This window comes from Cyanistes caeruleus, chromosome 5 (genome assembly GCF_971803275.1).
Source record: "Cyanistes caeruleus chromosome 5, bCyaCae1.hap1.1, whole genome shotgun sequence".
NCBI classification, from domain to species: Eukaryota; Metazoa; Chordata; class Aves; order Passeriformes; family Paridae; genus Cyanistes; species Cyanistes caeruleus.
In genome coordinates this window covers 44,805,615-44,826,798 of record NC_141705.1, presented here as the reverse complement: position 1 = coordinate 44,826,798, position 21,184 = coordinate 44,805,615, and positions in this window count along the sequence as shown.

Genomic DNA, 21,184 nt, shown 5'->3' with positions numbered 1-21,184 from the left:
AAACCCATGTTAAGTGAGGTTATTTATTTCAGCTTTTTATTCCTTACTAACCCATTTCCTCTCACCTGCCCAAACTAATTTTGACTGACCTGTATTCCCTTTAACATTACTATTCCCTTTAACAATTTTTAGGCCAGATTCCTGTATTTATTTTATTCTGGCCTCATGAGATCTGGATGTGTTCCAAGCTGAAAAATCAATGCTGATTTTGCTGAGTGCCCCTTGGCCACCTCTTTCTGAAAATCTTGGCTATGAAGTAGACTACTGCTCTTAATATGTCTGACTTGAGTAAATGAACTGGTTCAGCCTAGATGGGAATGAGTAACATTAGTTTCCCCTTCCTGGACATTTGCCTCAATGAATGGCTCTGAAAGGAAGTTTCAATGTGGATCAGCTAATGACACTGAAATCAGCCACTGTGCTAAAAAGACAGGAAAATGAATTTACGTCTTCAAGGAGACCTTGTGCATCTGCGTACGGCTCAGTAAAGAGGGTATGCACACATTTACTTAGAGGAAATGCTCAATCACTGTGCTGTACAAGCAAGAGCATGAATGACAACGTGCAAACAAGTGACACATATGAGGGTATTGAGTACAGCAGCGCTTTTTCTGGTGTGGTGGCAATGTCTCTTATTTACCAGTCCCCTTCAGCCTTCTACTGAGCAGAGATGCATTTTCAAAAAGTGCAAGAGGTAACATCCATGGCAATTTAATGTTGAATCAAAGATGGGGGGAGTGTGGGAATAAAAATTCTAAGCACTCTTTTAGGAGAGAAAACTAAAAATTCAGCGTGCAGCTAGTGGAGAGGAACATCAGCTGATTCCCTCTCTGAGGGTCTGTCTGCAGCCCAGTGTGGAAATGCAATTTGGATAGATGTGCTTGAGATCCCACTGCATGCACAGTTTAGGAACTTATGGTCACAGAGCTGCAGCTGCAAAGGCCAGCACTGTGTGTGCATCAAAATAGAAATGCTATTTGCATGCCAGCTAGACTTGTCTCGTGACCTTGAAACCCAAAGAAAATGTGTTTCTATTGTCATCAATCATTCCTCTGCAAATGCAGGCTCTACTGAGTGCTAGGACAGCAGCAGGAAGGCAATATTCTCCAGTCTGTAAGAGCGACTTGCCTTGCTTGGCAAGCTGGCACACTTAATGTGTGTGAGAGAAATAACAGGTAGCTCAGCAGCTCAAAGATGCCCACAGTAGGTGAGATAAAATAGGGAAGTACTTTAGCAGTACTGCCTCTACAAAGCCCCCTTGTAACCTGCTGCACAGCAGTGAGCTGTCAGTGCTCTTCTTGTGGTGACAAGAGGCTCATTAAGTAGGGATCTACGTCTCTCCCACAACCTCAACCTCCCTGGTTGTAGAAAAAGCTGGTTTTTTTAAAGTGATGAGATGTGCTCAGTGTCACCTCGCTTTCTCTCCATCCTCACTGTTGAAATCTCCTTGGGCCACCAGGTGCACACACTGAAAATAGGCTGGAAGGAGGTGACACAAGGGGGAAAGCAAATTACATCCATATTTTTTTTTTGTCCCAGAAAGCCATTTAGATGTGACTTTTCTTAATGACTTTATTTGATGACTGGCACATTCAGTTATCCAAAAGTCAGTGGAGCTTCAGTTTAAAGCTATGGCAAGTCAGATCCCTTCTACAGAAGAAGTTGTGGTATAACTTCACTCATAGCCTAGCTATAGCTCTCTGCAGGTACTCAAAATATTACAGGTGTAGCTGTTACGAAAGAATGCCTCTGACATCAAGCTTTGATTGAGGGTGGATGTTACATTATTTTTTTACATAACACTAGTAGCAAATTTCAGAGAATGGAGGTGCTTTCTCTAGAAAAAGGAAACAAGCGACACAAAGAAAAGTAGCAGACAGAGCAATGTATGCTCCTGTCTGAGGGCAAATAGGTCGCATATAAGACGTCAAGGGGGACTTTGGAGATTTATGTTCAAGCTTCTCTGAAAGCAACTTTTTGCGTGTCCAGGAGCAGGTCCTTTAACCTCCCTGCGTTGCTGTGACCTGTTTGTAAACCGCAGACATTTTTTGCTTAATTTGGGCTTGATGATGCCAGCAGATTTTTTTCATGTGACCTTGGCAGGAATTGCTCATATCCTCGGGCTCTGGGGTATTCAAGAAGGACTGGAAATGTATACGTATGTCCTATATGTGTTTGTACAGCATCTTGCAAAGTGTGATCCTGATGCTGCCATGTGGGCTCTTTAAGTACTGCCAAAACATGTGTCATGGTTAGTAAAACATAATAACCTTTCCTGTTACCCTCTGCCTCAGTTTTAGTGTTGCTGGAAAACTGTAGCATGAATTGGTAAGTAACACATCTGTATACGTATGAATGCACATGTAGTGCTGTGCTAAGTAAGTAGGAAGCTGTCACTGTCCTAGGAAGTTAGGAAGCAGGAAGCTGTTAGCAGGACAACTATTATAAGACACAGAAATATTAGTGTTGGACGTAGCCAGGCATTTCCTATCAGGCTATGCTAAATTTCTAGGCAGGGAAATGAAAACGTGTACTTGCTTTGACAAGTTCATGCATGTCTATGCAATAACTGCTAGAATGGCATTTTATCCCATCTAAAAGATAAAAGCTTTGCTTTTGTTGTTGGAGAAGGCTTGCTTGAAAATTGTGTGGGAGCTTTTCTTTTTCTTCTTGGTCTGCCCATGTGTGTGTGTGAGAGAGAGAGTTGCTATGGTGAACAAAGGGTAGGAAGAACTCTGATTTTTGCCCACAAAACTATAATCTTATTCTTCCTGATACTGTCTTTTTTCTGAAATATATATACATATGTATATATTTATATGAAATATATATATATATGCCTGCAGTCACGCACATTCATGCACACAAGGCTGCTTTGGAAAAAGGGATATGTGACTTGTCACCGTGTAAAGCGACAGGCTTCTAGAGCCACAGAGCTATTTTTTTTTGTGAACGGCTCAGCTGGTGACATTATTTGGCTATGTTTCCAATTTAAGCAAAGCAATCTTGGGAGGACTGGATGAATCAGAAAAAGACTTCCAGATTATTAGCATTTTAATAGCAAAATGAGGCCCATGGTCCCCCTCCCCCTGCAATGTTCATGTGGAGGTGCAATAGAAATGTGTATGAAGCACTGGAAGCTGTAATATTAGACCCATCCTCCTTAGCCACTGCAAACTGAAATATGAGCAGGGACAGTTTCTTATTTAATAACCTACATTTCTTTGTTTAATTTTTTGTTAAAATAGATAAAGTGGGAAAAGTTTGAGCTCAGTGATTTTATTAAGGACAGAGAAAGTTTCAGCTTTGTGCTAATTTTGCCACAGCCAAATTTCTTTTAGGGTTTAAGCCTGCGGACTGCAGCACATTCCTGCCTCTGCAGTGAGCTTGTGGGAATGTTTTAACCCAACTTCATATCATGGCTGGAGAAGTTTATGTGAGTGCATATTGTATTCCACTGGGGACTGAGAGTAAGATGAAGGGAAAAGGGAAGCATTTCAATGGCATCGTAAAACTTAGTTTTGAAATACAGGTGACTTCAGAGTATACTGGCTCTAGTTTTTTAGACTGCTGTGTTTCAATATACTGCTTCAAAATGACTTCTTGTTTCAATCTGTGTCTGTCAAACAGTATCATTTGGCTCTATAAACTCAGAACGGGCATAACTTAATTTTCACATTATAAACTGTCACCAGATAGACCAGATAAATATGATTTAAGTAAGGAATTCCTGCACATCTGTCTCCCCACTGCCTAGGTTATTCCCTTTTTTTTTTAGGATTTACATCAAATTTATTTTCTCACATGATGTTTAAACATTTAAGAAGACATTGGAGTGCCTGGCCCCTTTTGACCAAAATTCTCAAAAGTGGTGACATTGGCATCAGAACAGGGCAGATGCTTGCTAAAACCCCAGCATTTTCAGACACAGGCAACACAGGTCCATATGGAGAGCCTGGCTGGCAAATCCCTTCATCCTTACTGTCATAATATATCTTACTCTTGAATACAACAGGGCAAAGTGTTCTCAGTGGTCATTAAACATTACTGCTATAGTCTTTTTTCTATGGTTTTGTGGCTTTATTATTTTACAAAGGTCAGCATTAATTTAGCAATTTTCTTGCCTTTGTTCAAGTAAAAACCTTACAATATCCATTTGTTCCTTACAGTTTATTATTCCAAGCCTGGTGTCTGCTGATCAACGCTTAATGAAAATCCTGCAAAATATGATTTCCCACCTGTCTGTGTGAGTTTAGTACTTACAGCAGTTTTGACTAATTTCTTAATCTGCTCTGTCCATAATTACAGCTGTGCCTAAGTGTAATGTGTAGTCAAGCTAAAAACAAAGAGGCTCTGCTGATAACCTGCTTGTTTTTACTTTTAAAGTGGAGGACAACAAGAATATGAGGATTTTTTACTTTTGCAAGCATTTCAAATTGTATTTTCTCAAATTATATTTCGTTAGCTGGGTTTATCTCTGAGCTCAGTCATAGCCTAAGTATTCTTCAGCAAATTAGTGATGCTGAGGTCTCCACCTGGTGAGGACAGAATCCCTTTTTAAGGGCTGGCAGTGAGATAAATGCCACTGACGAGGGCTGCATATTGAAGACTGTGGTGACAGAGTCCAGCAGAAGTGCTCGAGTGCTGAGGCATCTGTCTCTTTCTTTGTCATGCCAGGTTCACCCTGCTTTGCCACCCTGGGTCTTAGGAGGGCTTTCAGAATTATCTTTGACCTTTTAGGTGGCTTGCTTCCATCTAATGAGCATGGCAGCTTCTTTAACGAACATCAGAGCCGGGTGCCGACTCAGCTAATTTGATTGCGTTTTATGCATTAATCAAAACCCTCATAGTAATCTGACCTTGACTAGGACATAATGATATTGAGTGCTGGTCTGCACTTCCCTTTCAGTGCTATGGTGGGGTGTTGCAGTGAAGAGGGTCCTCTGGGCCAGAGTCCAACCTGCCCTCTGACCTTTCTGTAATATATATTTCCTGGGAGTCCTTGCCCTTTTTTCACAAATGGGCAGTGGCTCTTTTTTTCTTCACCTACAGATATCAAACCCTGATAGTTTATCTCCTACCCCATCTTTTTGGTCACCACATTGTGAAACTTAAAAAAATCCCATGGAAAACAAAGTTTTCTTGGAAACTATAAAAGTGCTTTTATTCAAAGGGAGGGTTGCTCCCTCATTTGTGACTTTAATAATGGAGAATATTGCCTACAGGCTTCCAGCAAGGCAGATAGATAACTTTCATAAAATATGAACTCCAGAAAGGACTTTAGAAGATGATGACAGACAGTAATTAATGTAACAATTACCAAGGTATCGATTCATGATGTCTTAAAGTTTTTGTTGCCATTGAACCAACTAATAACTTATCTTGACAGAAGTAATATTGGTTCAGTGTTTCCATCAAGCATCCAGACTTTGCTCAATCTATTGATCAACTGGGCTTAGACCTCAACCATCTCCCACCTCGCTAAAGTGCAGAAGTGTTTTTCTTTGGCTTTCCCGCACCCCAAGAGGGCTTCAATGGCTTTATTACAGTAGCAGACAACACAGAACAGAGGTGGAAAGCTCAGCACCTCTTTACATGACCTCATCAAGGGCAGAGACCACCAGAGGCCTAAGGATGACTCGTAGATTGCTATGCATTATCCACATAAAGCAATACATCAAAAAAAGAAGTTTTTGAGGTGAAGCCACATACCCATGTACATACCCACACATCAGTCTAGCAAATGCTTTACTAATCAATCCTGCTGTTTATTCTCAGATGATCTCACCTCAAGTTAGTTGCCTTAATATTTCAGATGAATTAGATCCTAAAAGTAGCTGGTTTTGTTTTCTTGACTATGAAAGAAGATGGACCTTAGTCCATCTGCAGCTGTTGGTACTGTGAATGTCTGAAGTTCATTGCAATTCTGTCCATATCAGTCTGCCAGTCTCATGTGTTTCCCCTCATGGAGGTCAACAGTGGATTAAGGGCTCCCAACATTCCTGTATTTTTTTTTTTTTTTGTGTGTGTGTGTGTGTAATTTCTAACTATGAAGGCAAAGACAGGGATAAATTTAGTGACCTTCCTAAAACTGCATAGTGACGTAAACCTGAACTGTACCCACCTTTCCATTCTGAATTAAGAATTTAAGGCTGAACTCAGAAATAAACAAGAACTCAGTGGACTTGGAGGAAGCTTTGACCTTGGTAGAAACTTTGGTCTTGGATAGCTGTGTTTAGAGTCCTGAAAGCTCCCCATCAGAACTAGGGACTTCAGCTTTAATCCCAAGTTTGTGTCTGATCTGATCTGATGAATCACCTTGTGTAAATAATTTCTATTACCTGTTTCCCTTTCCTCAATCTGTCTTTCTTATCTGACTAGAGAGGAACAGCTCCCTTTCACTTTAACACTATGGGGCCTGTGGTGTCTGTTGAAGCTGCTAGTTGCTACTGAAATGTAAATATTGATTATGTAGAGAATATATTAGAAAGCTATTAAAGCGGAAGATGGGACAGTCTGAAGGACAAACAGGTCAGCTTTGGAATGCTTCTATAGTGAAGAAAATTTTTTTTTAATGGCTTTGAAAAAAGACATGTCAAAATGTCCATTTTTCTTTTAAACAAAACAGAAGTTTTCTGTATTAATTTCCTTTGCTTTTTGTTTCTATTTCTGGGGGCGGGGGGGAATCACCAAAAATAATTGATTTTTGTTATATTTATTTGCATTAATTCCAGCTGCATTTGCAACTTTAGCACTCTTTCTAATTGTATATTATATTGGGCAGGTTATTTAGTTCAAAGCAAAGTGAACCCTTCTAGTTTTGCCCAACCCCCTTTAATGTGAAAACCACAAAAGCAGTCCCAGCTCACAGAAACCTCCTTCAGACAGCCCCATCGTATGTTGCATGTCATATGTCATATATCACATGGCATATTCTTGCTGTTGCAGCCTGTTCTACTGTAGCCATCCCACCAGCTCATCTGGCATGTCTGTCCATCCTGACTTCTCGCAAACACTCCCTGAATGCCCCTCTCCCTGTGTCCCCTATCTGTCCTTCCCTATGCCCTGTATATCCCAGATGTTTAGGGCTTACAGCTGCCTTGATGAGAACACAATATAGTAGGGTCATGTTTTCCTGTGCATGCGTACAGGCAAAGTCCCTATAATTTGCCTCTGGCCTTTGTTCTTACGCACATTTTATTCTCATCCTGCTGCCAGAAGCCTTTGCTCCTGTCTCACCCCAAAGGGGTGCTAGTAGCTCTGAAACTACAGCTGAAAAGAAGAATAAGGGCAGGAGTAATTCCACAGTCTGCAATGGAATAACTGGCTTGACAGACTGAGGCAACTATTGATCTTTGAGTGCTCACTGCCACAGAGATCGTCAGCATTTCTGCAATTAGCCGCTGATCAGGGTGAGAAAAGATTGGCAGATTGACTTCTTCTCCACAGATAAGCCACATTATTTTTTTCTAGTGCCACAATCTCCTTTCAAGCAAGAATAATTTTCTCCTGACTTTAAAGGTCTGCATGTTTTTTTAGTCAGTTTGTTCTTCCTGGTTCCTGGTTGGCACTATGCAGTTGAGAAATATTCCCAGGGGACAAATTTTAAGAGGGTTTGTGAGAGGAGAAATAGAGATGTCTGAAAACTGACAGGATTCTGGCACACATGAAATTAAAATATTTCTCTTCCATGGCAGTGCTTTTGTCAATTCAAGACTGACATCCAAGCATAACCTGGAAATTGAGACCTCATTAGCACTTCTCTAAATTGCTGTATTGGATATATCTCTTTTGAGCATGGGCACGTGCTTATTGGTGTCACAGGAGTGGTTTCTGTGTGCCACTGACTGGTTCATAGATGGGTTCATCTCTCCATGTCTATACACAGGACCACAGATATTGTTCTAGTGCCATTGCTGCTTCATGAAGGAGCACTTGCCCTACTGTTTTGAACTCCATCTCAAAAGTTATTTGTATTTTAATCCTGAGCCTCTTCAAGGAAGATGTGAACTTTCTTCACTGTTATGAGAGAAAAAGATGTCAACCTGTTTGTCATGGGATAATGTTTTAAAGATGCCCCTTTTCACAATTTCAATTTATTCTTTTTTTCCTCTCACAACTTTTTATTCTTCTCTGGCTTAAATAAAAAAAACAAAAAAAACAATCCCAAAAAAACTATTCACATGCCTGAGATATTCTTAATATATCTGGAGCTAGGCCAGGATGGGAAGCTGCAGGAATGGAAGGAAAGTGCAGTTGGTGACTCTTAGGGTAATAAGGCAAAATAACCTGGATATCAGACAGACAAGGAGCAGAAAATGAGCTATGGTTCCTTGTATGAGAAAAACTGCGAGAGTAGTCAGGATGAGAGAGTCATGCCAGCCGTGGAAGAGACAAGGTGCTTGTTGTAGCCTGTCCTTTGCAGGTAGCTTGTGCCTTTCTCCTGTGGATTTGCCTTAAGCTCCCTCCACTGTTGGCTATCTTTTTTCTGTGTTGGGCACAAAACAGTTCCGTTGTGTGCCCTTCAGCAAAAGGTAGTTTCTGTTCTGAGGGAATTACCATCTTAAATCGGCAGAAGCTTAGAGGAGAAAGAGGCAGAGGGATGCCCTGTTGTGTCAGGCAGCAGGTCAGCACTGCAGCCGGGCACACAGCTCAGGTCGCAGCTCCCCCCGGCGCTGCCTTCACGGGCCAACAGGGTCACCCATAAAACCAATTTGGAAAATTAAGCTGTTAAATATAAATGTGATTTGGCTTTAACAGCAGTGGAAGGCTGGGAAACAGGTCGTGTCCGAGAAGACTCTGTGCAGCTATGTTTGAAAATAAATTGTTTCTCTGGAACAAAGATGATGGCAGACTGCGAATGGTGAAAAAAACCCCATCACATCTACAAAAAATATTACAGAAAAATCCTTTATTGTATGAACATATACAAAGCTTGCTGGCTTGTCTTTTCATGCAGATTGTGTTTTATGCAAATAAAACTGAAAAAAAAATTAAAGCAAATCACCTCAGAGAGAATGAGCAACTAATGCACACAGAATATAAAAATCCGTATGAGTTCTTTTCTTTTTCAGAAGTTAGCAAAGGTCATTGAATCCTTTGAAGATTAATTCCCTTTTTAAAAATCCCAATTCCCCCAGATGCAATCAAATTGTTTCTTCCAATGACCACAGATACAATCACAGAGCCAAATGCTGTATTGTGCATCTGTCAGAGCTGCAAATCACTCTCCTAGTATCCTGTTTCCGAAGAACGGATGCAACCTTGTGGCGTGTTCTTGTTTGTTGTCTGCACTCCCTGCTTGTGTTTAATAGTGTTGGCTCCTTCCCTGTTATCTCTGCTAAGAATATCTTTGAGTGAATTGCACAGCTTACCAGTGGGAGCCTCGACTCAATTTCTGAGCCAAATGTACCTTTTTCAAGTCTGGGTGGAAACTAGAGTACACTTTTTGTTACTCCTCCAAATAAAGCAGTGTAAATCCTGCTCCTTTTTCCCTGATGTTTCATTTGGCTGCAGGTTTCTTTGTATTGCAGATGGAGTCCAGGTGTCAGGTACCAGTGCAAATGTCCCTCTGTTCACCTGTCTCCCTTCCCTGACTAGACAAACTGACCTGCACTATTTTATGTAACTTATAGGAATGGTGATTACAAGGAGAGAGGATATCTGAGGGTTAAAAGCTCCTTAAATCATGTGTGTTTCTCCTTCTGCTGACTTCCCTTCCCTTTGAGTGCACTGATTTTTCAAGCTTTTCTGCATAGCCCATAGTGTTGATTGCATTTGGGATTCTTCTGTGATCACATGAGTGCAGGAGCCAGTGTTTTAAGAAAGACAACAAATATTGTGTGAGTCATGAGAGCTGGGGAATGGTGTTGTCTTAAATCTCTTCCCAGTGAAATCGATATAAATTTCCATATGGACAGAGATAAGCCACTGCTCAGGGCTTTGTGGGGCGTACAAGATACTGGACTATTCATCTTATTCCATCCAGCATTGCCTTTTATGGAGAAAAAAATTCTGGTCCTAGTCTGGCCTTGATAATGCTAAACTTCTACAGTTAGTCTTTCCCAGGTTCAATGACAAGAAAGGATTCCTGTGGAGCAAAATCAAAGGCTGTAAGAATAGAAAGGTCTGTATGTCAAAAACCCCCACCATCCACTCAAAAGCAGTTGAAGCTACGATCTCCTTCAGCAGGTGTTCTCCAAGGGAGAGCCACTTCTCTCTTAAATGCTGCATCTCTTATTTTATTCTGAATATATCCTGCTTCAGCTATCTCAGCCTCAGTTTGGGGCACCGTAGAAAGGCTTGGCCTATATATTAGTCTCTCAAGTTCAGCCCACTAAGATGAAAAGACCTAAACATGCCAGTCACTTTGAAATATTAGGACAATTTATATAGTCAGAAATGTAACAATGAAAAGAGGGAGTGTTTCCTCAGTTTTTTCTTCTTGCTGAATTTCATTTCTACTTGATTGTGACTTTAAAAAATAATTCCCTCACCCCTGTAAATTTTATTCATTCCGTGTCCTTAACCGAGTTCTCTAGTTTTTTCTCACTCTTAGATAGCAGGCTGATGATGTGACCTACATATTTGACATAACATCAATGAAGAAATAATGAATTGAGACCTTCTTTAGTGATAAAGCCCATTTTTTAGGATGGACAATTGGAATGTGTTGGCTCTGATTGCTACATCAGGTGATAGCAGGTGCTTTGTCATCTCTAACTTTTATTTTCAGTAACACTCTTGTCTGCCTTATGGGATCATTTGTCTTCTGTTGCTAAATTCCCATCTGCACTCAAAATGACTTTTCAGTGCTGTATCGATGGATGGATATTGTCAGCCTCTGTCCCTTTAGTCTTCATCTGTGTCGGTTCCCACATTCTTTTGTATCACAAATTACAGAAGGGGTCTGTTTACAAAAACACTTCTGTTGTCATTTTTATGCATGTCAATTTATCAATATTTTTTGCTTCTAGAGTGATGTTATATTTACAGGACGAGAAAATACCATTTAAAGCCCATTTAAAGTATTTCAAGAAACAAAATATTTGTAAAAAATTTTGATGCAAAATCAGTTGGATTTCCCTTAAAGTCAGAAGTCCATATTTTAAATTTTATTGATTAAAATGATATAGCATTTTGGGGTCCTTCTTTTCAGGTATGAGAGCAATCCTAAAAATCTTCTTGGGTACTTTTGGTCCTCCAGTCCAAATCCATATAGATGCCTACACTATAGTATAGCTTTTCATGATGCTGAGCTTCTGTGAGAAGACTGAATCAGTGATTATATTTGTCTTTTCATTCCATAAGAATATTCAGCAGGAAACAGTCCTTGTACACTCAAATTACAGTGCAAGGCTGCAAGAGCTGGAGGAATTGTGGCACAGCTCTTGGGATTGCTCATGATTACATGGCTGTCCATCAGGGAGACTGAGTGATCCCTGCTTGATGGTGGGGTTGTTCCTGTCCTGCTAAATTTTACTTATATAAACTCTTCCAGAATAGATTTCACCTTAAAGGCACTGCATAGCCAGACTGAAGTGCAAGAGGGCAATATGACAAAAGAAAAATACACAACCTATATTCTCACTGGTAAAGTACAGTAGTTTCACTTTCAGTCTAAAGCACGTGCCACAAGCAAATGCCACTTCTGTGTATCACAAGCAGATTTCCTTTTAGCTCAGTTTTATCTCTTTTGGAAAAATTTGCTTTTCTTTAGCCTTTTAAATGTCATGTTTTAACAGCATTACTATAGACAGCACTACCAGTTGCAGAATTTTTAAGGCCATGTGTATATACTGCTTATCTCTGTGTCACAAGTCTAGACCCTAGATCCACAGGCTAATTTCAGCCACTGTCAGGACTAATTCCCTAAAAGGTTTTCAAGTGCTTTGTCTTCTGAAGTAAGGATTCTCTGTGAACTCTGCTCCCCTAACACCATCCATTTCCATCCTACTCCTGTTTGCAAGAGTCTAACTCACACTGCCATTCCTAATCACCAAACTTTGTCGCCCAAAATTTTGAAGTTATTTTTGCTAATAATTTGATGGTAAACTATAGAAAGAGTAATTTCTTTCCTCTGGTATCTTGTTACTAACTCTCTAGTAAATACTAAGTGCTGTGATATTAAGTGACTGTTCTTTAGGATCTTTAATTATCCCCCAAAAGGCCCCAAAGTGCTGCTAATGGGTCCTCTGGCTCATGACACACATTACTGTCAGCTTCCTTTGCTTCTGACCCCCATTCTAATAACACCAAAAAATGGCACAGGTCCTGTGAACAGAGGAATTTTTTGCAACATGATCTCAGCCTACTTCTGTTTGAAAACAGAAGTAGTTCATTGTAGTTCACTGATCTTGAGACATTCTAAATAGGTCTCTTTTGGGCCTTGCTTTGCAGTGTGGTGAAGCTGCAGGTGCTTTCTTTTCTTTTGTGTCATGGGAAATCAGGTTAATGTTTCAAACCCATTCCCCTGCGGCTGTTGCAGGTAACTTGACTATTCATCCCAGTCCTTACATACATTACTACCCTGCCTTCCTCTGCAGGGAGGAAACAAATCCCTGACAGTGACAGGCTGCAGATGAAGACTTCTCTCCTTGGAGTAGCCGAGTCCCTTAGACAGGCGGATCCTTTAGCCTCATAGAAAAATAGAGTGAGAAGTCTGAATTAAATGGCAGCAGAGCAGACTCAAAAAGCTAGTCAGGACAAAAGCAGCCACAAAGCCCAAGTACCTTTTCCAAGCAACCTTGGCAGAGATGGCCAGTTGTCTCAAAGCTGGTTTTTATTTCATTTTTACGTCTGCATGGATTTTAATTGCTGTAGCTTGAAATACATCTTGTCTGATTCCTGGTGATGTGATGTGTCTGGTGAAAAATGGAGATGATAACTTCCCAGGGAATGGCTAGTGCTTCAGACCAACTGCTCTGTTAAACGTCTTGGCTGCCAGATGTATTTCAGACCTGCACTGCTGCATTTCATAAGCCATGGAATACAGTTTGTAAGAGCAATCATCTTCCCAAATTGGTCATTACCAAAGTTAATGACCTGTTTATTAGAACATCAACCTTGGCTTTGCCTCATGCTGTTAATTAACAAATCTGTCATTAGCTGCTGGTAGCCATGACTTTGTGCATGTGTGTGTTTATGGGGGAGGAGAATAGAGATCCTTCAAGAGACATATTTAAGGTGGTATCCCTGCATATTGGTAAGACCTCATTCTTCTATGATTCTCAGAGAGTCCACAATTCACATGTTGTCTGTGAATTTGTCTAATCCCTTTAGGGACCTGCTTTGTTTACTGTTTTAATCAAATTCTGCATCAGTTTCTGCAGGTGCTCCCTGGTTCTCATATACAATATATTCTCAACAAATGACAGCTTTGCACTGACTTTACCCCTGCCACAGCTGTGATTTGTGATCACTGTGCATTTGGAAATGCACCCAGAGGGGCAAAGGGTTAGCCTCAGAGCAAAGAAATTGTTTGTTATCAAAACTTCTCCCTGCAATAAAATTGTTTGTTATGCAAGAGGTACCCATAACTAATTAGCTATTTGTTATTTTCGAGAAGAATGAAATCTATAATTGCGAGGCCTGGCATAACATCTGTCTCTTTAGAGAGGGTTTTGAAAACCATAATTCAGGTGAGAATTAGAGGTTTCATCCACCTTTGTTGAGATAAATGTATTTTGCCACTCCTCTTAGCCCCTAGTGCTAATTACACTGTCATAAAATGCCCTGGATTAATGAGGTTTCAAAACACACACATCCATTTTGTCCCTTTCCTTAGTTCTGCCATGAGCTGTTCCTCCTCTCTACAGGTGAATCTGTTTGTATGACTGTGCAGGTGGAGGCCCCAGCTGAGAGTGACTTACCACAAGGTCCTTTGAGTTATGCCCAGCATGAACAAATTTGAGAAGAAAGCCCATCAGAGAGGTTTTCAGACCAGGGACAACCGTCTGTGAGGTGACTGAGTTGGTGTCATGATGGTTTTCCCAACAGGAAGATCTCCCTATCCCAGTTCCTATCCATTCACTTCTTTACCTGACTTTGTATCCATCAGACATGACACTGACCCAGTTCATCTCACTGGTCCTCCATGGAAGTAGCTGTATTTTCCATGCTTAGTTTTACTTGAGGAGGGTCTAGAAAACATCCTGTCTGGGTGGAGACAACATAACAAGAGTGGGTGAGTACATGGCAAGGGAAGGGCAAACAGAGAATCGGGAACTCTGGTGATGGTGAAGCATCCGGGCAGCTTGAGCCAGCCTGTAGCAAACCTCTCTATAACAATGAACTCTCAGACAAAATAACTAACTCAGAAAAATAGCTCCTTGGGCAGGTACCCCATTTTCAATCTGATGGGAATCTGTTTAACAGTGCTACTTACGGATCTGAGCTGGTTTTTGTATGTGCTATGGCAGTTTGGTATCCAAATCTCTCTCAGATCACCTGAAAATTAAGTCCCCTGAGTACAATTAAAAATTTCCACCTCAGAGCTGTATTGGCTGAAGGTGTAGATAACCTTTTCAAGGTCATAAAGAAAGACAGGAGTTAAACCTCCAGTGCCACTCTGAGCAGGGTGTCCTGCCACCCTGACACAAGATAAAAGGAGATGACACTGAGGTTACCACACAGGTTGTTGCTGTTTTCAGGCTCTGTAAGGATTGTCAGCACCCAAAGCATAATGCATTCTACAGAGAATAGCTGAGCAGTCCTTTTCCTTCTTTGGCCATTTTACCTGGTGCACTGGATTAGCCAGGAGTTAAACTGTTTGCAAATAGCAGCTCCCTCACACTGCAGGGAGTTTCTTCTTTTTTTCCTGGGGACTTTGCCGCTTTAAAATAATCTGTCTATATTTCATCAGTGGACAAAGGAGAGAGAAGAGGAATGGCCTGATGAGACCAGGGTGTTTCATACATCATGGACAGATACAAAGCAAAATAAAATGTAAATTTTAAGAGTCACTCAGACGAAACCTCAATCCCTGAGTTCACTCAGCTGGCAAAAGACAAACCCTTTGCTTTCCATCAGCTCTTAGTTCACACCTGGAAAAACAAAATAAATAGGGTATTTCAGAACAGGTACTTTAAAGCTATTTTTACTTTTGAAACGTACCACTGAAAACAACACCTTTTAAATAAAAGAAGAAAACAAATATTACCCTATTCACCAAGTTTTCAAGGAAGGAATATAATGAAATACTCAAATCTTGAAAGGTGTCTTGGTTTAACCTCGAAGAGCAAACAGGTGCCATGCAGCTGGTTGTTCACTCCCCCGCCAGAGGGACTGGGGGGAGAATCAGGAGAGTAAAATTCAGGAAACTTGTGGGTTGAGATAACAATAGTTTAAGAGGAAAAGCAAAAGACACACACACACACACATGAGCAAAGAAAAAGAAAGAATTATTTCACAGCTTCCCTTTGGCAGGCAGGTGTTCAGCCATCCCCAGGAGAGCAGGGCCCCATCACATACAACAGTGACTTGGGAAGACAAACACCATCACTCCAAATGTCTCTCCCTTCCTTCTTCTTCCCTCCTTACCTACTGAGCATGATGCCTTGTGTTCTGCAATATCCCTTGGGTCAGTTGAGGTCAGCTGTCCTGGTTGTGTCTCCTCCCAGTTTCCCATGCACCCCAAGACTTCTTGCCAGCTGTCTGTACAAGAAGTAGAAAAGGCCTTGACATTGTGCAAACACTGCTCAGCAATAACAAAACCATCTCCATACTATCTACTCCGTTTTCAGCACAAGTCCAAATCACAGCCACATACCAGCCACTGTGAAGAAAATTTAACTCTATCCCTGTCAAAACCAACAGGGACAACAAGTCTAGTTTTAGGGTGAAAACATTTAAATTTGATTTTTTTGTGACTTTGGTTAGCAGGTGTCTTAGCAAGTCTGAACTCAGAGGTTCTTTGTAGGCTCCAGACTGCTCTACCACCTAATCAGAGCCCTGGTCACTTTGGAGGTCTAGTACGATGCCTTGTATATATACCTAAATTAGAGAAGCCATCAAAACAACCCAAAGCTTTGACTGGACACTGGAGCCTTTATATAAATGTCAAATAAGTAAACGATTCTCTCATTTGTGGCAAAAATCCTACTCTTTCAGTGTTTGATGTGCTAATTACAATCAGGCTGCTTATTGAATGCATTTAGAGCAGGAATAGGGACAGAATGGAACTGGAAACATCATGTTTTCAGTAAATCATTTCTTGGAAACAGCTGTCTCCTTACCAGCTAAAGATGCTCTCATCTTAAGTGCATCTGGCATTGTCAACAAATCCTGTGTCTTTTTGCTTGATTGATCATGGAGTTTAAAGAAGTGGTTATTTCCCTGATAAGTGAGATATCATATATATTCATCTGTTACAGAACTCCTGTAGATAATTAATCACTGCCACCAGCTCATTACAGCTTTTAAGGGTATGTGTGAATACTCTAACAGAACAAAAACTCCAGGTGGAAGGCTAATAGTACTTTTAAAATCAAAGTGACATTGTAGAATAAGTCAGCCTACTGCCTTTGTGGATTTGGTACTTGCCCCCCAGGATCTCTCATGAGACACCATTCCCAGTAATGACAGGCTGAAGTCACAATCAGTGCGAAGCAGAACAGTTGTGCTGAAATCTGGGAAACCAACCCTGCTGGAGATGCAAAGCTCTGTGGGTACTGCCACACTCTGAGAAAGAGCCCTGTCTTGTCATTGCAAAGTGTGACACAAGGCTAAAAGCAGAACACAAAATGTGTCAAACACACACAGCATCCCACAGGCAAACTGCCTCTGGACCTCCGCAGTCAACAGTAGGTGTGATCATTTTATGCCTCCCATCATTCTTCCTAGCAGTGGGTAAGAGTGGACCTGCTCAACAGTGATAATAAATGTTCACTTTAGGAGAGGTGATTGTCACTCTGCCAGTTTGTCCGGTGCCTGTATTGTTTTCTTTCTAAGGTTTGTCTTTAAAAGCAGCAGCATAAGATCAACTCTCTCTTGCTGAGCTGTTGGGAAAGATTATAAGGAAATTTCTTATTTCTGCCAGCAGTGGCCACATCAGATAGCATGAAATCTCTCACCTGTATGTGCGCAGCTCCTTGAGAAGTCACGGACCTCACACCTTGCTAACTGATGCTGTTCATCTTGATATATTACCTCCTACTGAATCCCTCTCTTCCAAAGCCTTTGGGGAAAAGTGCAGATAAATGGTGAAAGATTTGTTTTCTTCACCCATGCAGTTCATTCATTGGTTTGTACAAATACCTATGGGGTGTCTTGAGTCCAATTGGGCTATGTTCATGCATAAAAAGTTTTGGAGGGACCAGTAGAAATGCCCAAATATGCTTCCTAAAGGATTTTACTCATAATTAGCTTCAAGGCTCTTGCTTGCAGGGTCTGTTCAAGATGTGGTAATAATAACTGCAACAGAAAAAGAAGTTTCAATTTGAAACAGTCAGGAGAGCATTCTAGGAGAATAATTTTCAAAAAGAAAGGCTTGTTTTGCATGCTTCTCCAGATTTCTGAGTAGGATTAGAACTGTGTTTGTGGATAGAAAGGCTTTCTGGGGTTTTGTAGAGAACATTTACTTTTAGCAATGTATTTCTGAATTGCAACGAATTTGAAAACCATCTCATTCTGAAATTAGAGTGTTCTAGTTTTTGATTTAAAATTGTCGCAGCAGAACAAATAATAGGAATAAAAGCTTGGGGGAATAAAAAGCAAGGGCTACTCCCTGTCTTTTCAACAAAGACTGTTGAAAATGAGTTTAAGCATATGCACAATAAGCGGTTGAAGGGGGCAGAAGGTTATGGAAACAAGAAGATGGTGACAATGGGACAAATGGGACATTTGAGACAAGTTCTCCCTTGAATTACAAAAGGAGTTTTGCTTATGTCTTTCTCTGTCAATTGTGCCTTCCACTAGTGAAACAGGAAAGAGCTCTGGCAGGGTCTTCAGATTGGAGCTCCTTCTCAGGAGAGCTCAGAACAGGCAATTCAGGCCTTGATGAAGTGAAGGATCTCAGCACATCTTTAATTTGACGTTAATGACTAATCACATCTTCAAACAAGAACAGTTTGCTCAAGTTTACCCTGCAAGATGGTTTTAAAGTGCCAAATGTCCTTTCTGTAACCTTGCTAAAAATTCAGACAAGTGTTTTCAAAGGGAGCCCATTTGCAGCAGAGAGAGAACACTTGGAAATCATGAGAGAACAAAGATACTGGCTTCACTGCAGCTGAAGCCAGACAAGTAATGCACAGAGCTGTGAGGAAGAAGAAACAATGTAGGCAGCTCTGCTGGCCAATGATGTACCAAAAGCCCCAAAGACTTGGATTTGTTTGGAAGCTGTTGAAGAATATTAACCCATACACATAAAAGGAGTTGCCTTTTTAGCAAAACAAGAAAACCAAGCCGGCCCTGTCAAAGGAAGGAATAAAAGCATCTTAATGTATTCTGACAGTGAAATTAGAAAGCAGACATGTATAAAAGCCAATGAGCAAACAGTGCAAGTCAAGAAATGCGATGTACCCTCTATTCTTTTAATAGTTTATTACTTAGAAGATTACATGATATTGACACTGGTGCTTGAAAAGTCTCCTGCTGTTAAACAGTACCCTGCAAAAAAATTCTGTAATCTGTTAATGCACCATATTGTCACTATAACCCAGAGTTTGTAGGGGAATACTTCCCTTCCTTTCAGTATGTCTGTCATTTTGCTTAAAGAAAGAGAAGAAAGTGTGACTTCTCTCCACCCTTTTTTCACTGATTACATGCCCCTGCTCCCTGAGAATTCCCTTCTGCCTGGGTTTTCCTCGCAGTTAGTCTTTCCTGGTGTTGCTCAGAGACTGCAGAGGGAACGGCAAGAATACACAGAAAATTGAAGCTGAAGCAGCAAAGCAGCAGTAGGTGGAGGGAAAGTTGCCATTTCCCATTCAGGGAAAGAGATTCTGCCACAGCAGAGGGCAAAGGGCCCTCAGGCATGGGGAATGGCTCTTGTGCATGGGATTAGGGCTCCAGCTGAAGGGTGCTGAAGGGGGAATGATGTTGCTTCAAACAGCAGGCTGGAAAGATCATCCCTTGGCAGCGTTTGGAGTTGGCAGTAAGGGATAAGGAATTGCTCCAGAAAAAGATGAACTCACCAGACAGACAGGAAATACTGGATCTTAGAAGTGTTATCTAGTAAATGTCCAAGACATAGATGTGGCTTTAGTTGGAGAGAAGGCCACATTAAGAAACAAGAATGAAATGAAGATAAAGAGTTTGGTGTTTTTGCTAAGTATCTGGATGCAGAACTGAATGGAAACATGGAGTAGAACTCTTATTTTTTCATCATAAGAGTGCAAGCAATCCCTGACAGTGCATTTCTTTAATATTTCTCTCCTTCAATAATTATAGCAGTAGCTGCTGGAATTAATTATGATTAATTTAATTATAGGTATAAACCAGGTCCTTTTCAAAGTGAATTATAGTTTCCTTCAATAGTATGTGGTGGTTAAGCACTGGTAATTAAGGGTTTGAAAGAGGGCTTGACAGTGCATTTTCCCATAATTGAAATTCCACTGTAAACCCCATAGTGTTTGCAATCCAGCACACAGCAAAGAGCTTTCTCTGTTTGTTTTTTTGGTGGTATTATATATATATAATACACACACACATATATATATATATATATAGTAGGTTACCATGAAGGACTGCCTTTATGAACCTACGGCTGAATGCATAAGCTCTCTAATAATTCATTTAACATGTTTATCTCTGTAGCTCAGTTTGAATAGGGCAGGTAGGGAGATGATGGTGCTGTGAGTTTGAAACTCTAGTGTTGGAGTGGGGAGAGGATTTGCATTGAGCCTGAAGTGTCTGATTTTGAACCTCCAAGGGGAAATAGCTTTTTGAAGATTACTGGGAGAACATTCCTCAGGGAAACCCAGTTACTTCATAGAAGATATGTTTGTGGATTGTGCACTTTTAAAAGCTCATATGCCAATAGCACACTCTGCACAAAGCACAAACCCACCTCAGCACATGTTTCCCAGGAATACCTATCCTTCTTGGGTTGGCTGCAGGCATGCCCAGCCAAGCCAGGCAGGTTTCTGTGGCTTTTTAACACTGTGAAAATGAGCAGGTTAACCAGCTGTTTAGGGAGCCATTAGTTTATTCAGCTTGAAGTAACCTATAATTTCCAAGTGTCTCCTTTTGTAGGTTTGAGGGCAATCCTCCATTTAGGTTCTATTCATAGTAAAATTTGTGACAGAGTGCACCAAGGAGAAAAAAGTGGTTTCTGGGGTTGTGACAGGATGTGGGTAGTAGTGGACACTCAATGCCCAGCAGGGAATGGCTCAGGTCTCTCCAGCTTCCATGCAACACTCCATAATCCACAAAACTAGGGGAGGTTTGCATGCCACACTCTGTTGACTTAGTACTGGGCCAAGCATTCTGTTGTGTAAAAATATACATCCATTCCCTCCCATGGGATAAAATGAAACCACTGGAAGTGTGTGAAGAAGGACCAGGGATGCAGTTCAGCTGATCACAAAAGTGGTGTCAATTAGGTATGAACTCAAAGGTGCAGGATCATGGGGGACACAGCAAATGCCAGTCCCTTCTCAAGTCTTCTCCAGGCTTTCCTCTCAGCCATGGAGGAAGGAAAAGTTTTCACGTTGAATTTGTGGTATTTTGTCAGGTTGTCACAACCTTAACATTATTTAAATGTAATTTTTTAGTCTATGAATTTGAATTATCCATGGATTCGATTCATTACCAGCACATGCCTAGTAGCCAGTTTCTAAATTACGTTGCTGCTGACTTGAATTATTATAAATAAGACTCTGCCAAATGTCAATTGATTATTCAGGAGTAATCAATAGAGAGAAAAGACAGCTTTTGTTGACTAACAGCAAATGATTTTTATTCCACAGTCCTGGAATTTAGAGTAAGGTGGTAAACCAGGCTGCATGCCAGACCCCCAGCAAGCAGATGTAAAAGAAAAGGGATGCTGGCCTCCTTACAAATTGACCCAGCAAGGCTGCAGTGGGAGCCATAAGCATAAATGCCTCTGAGAAAGGCTCACAACTGGTGAATCCGCAGATTTTCTTAGACTAGGTTTGTTTTTTTTTTTGGTAGTGAGGTTTGTTGTGGTTTTCTCATTGTTGGTTTTGGTTTTTTCTCCCCTAAAGAGAGCTCCTTCTGAATCCTC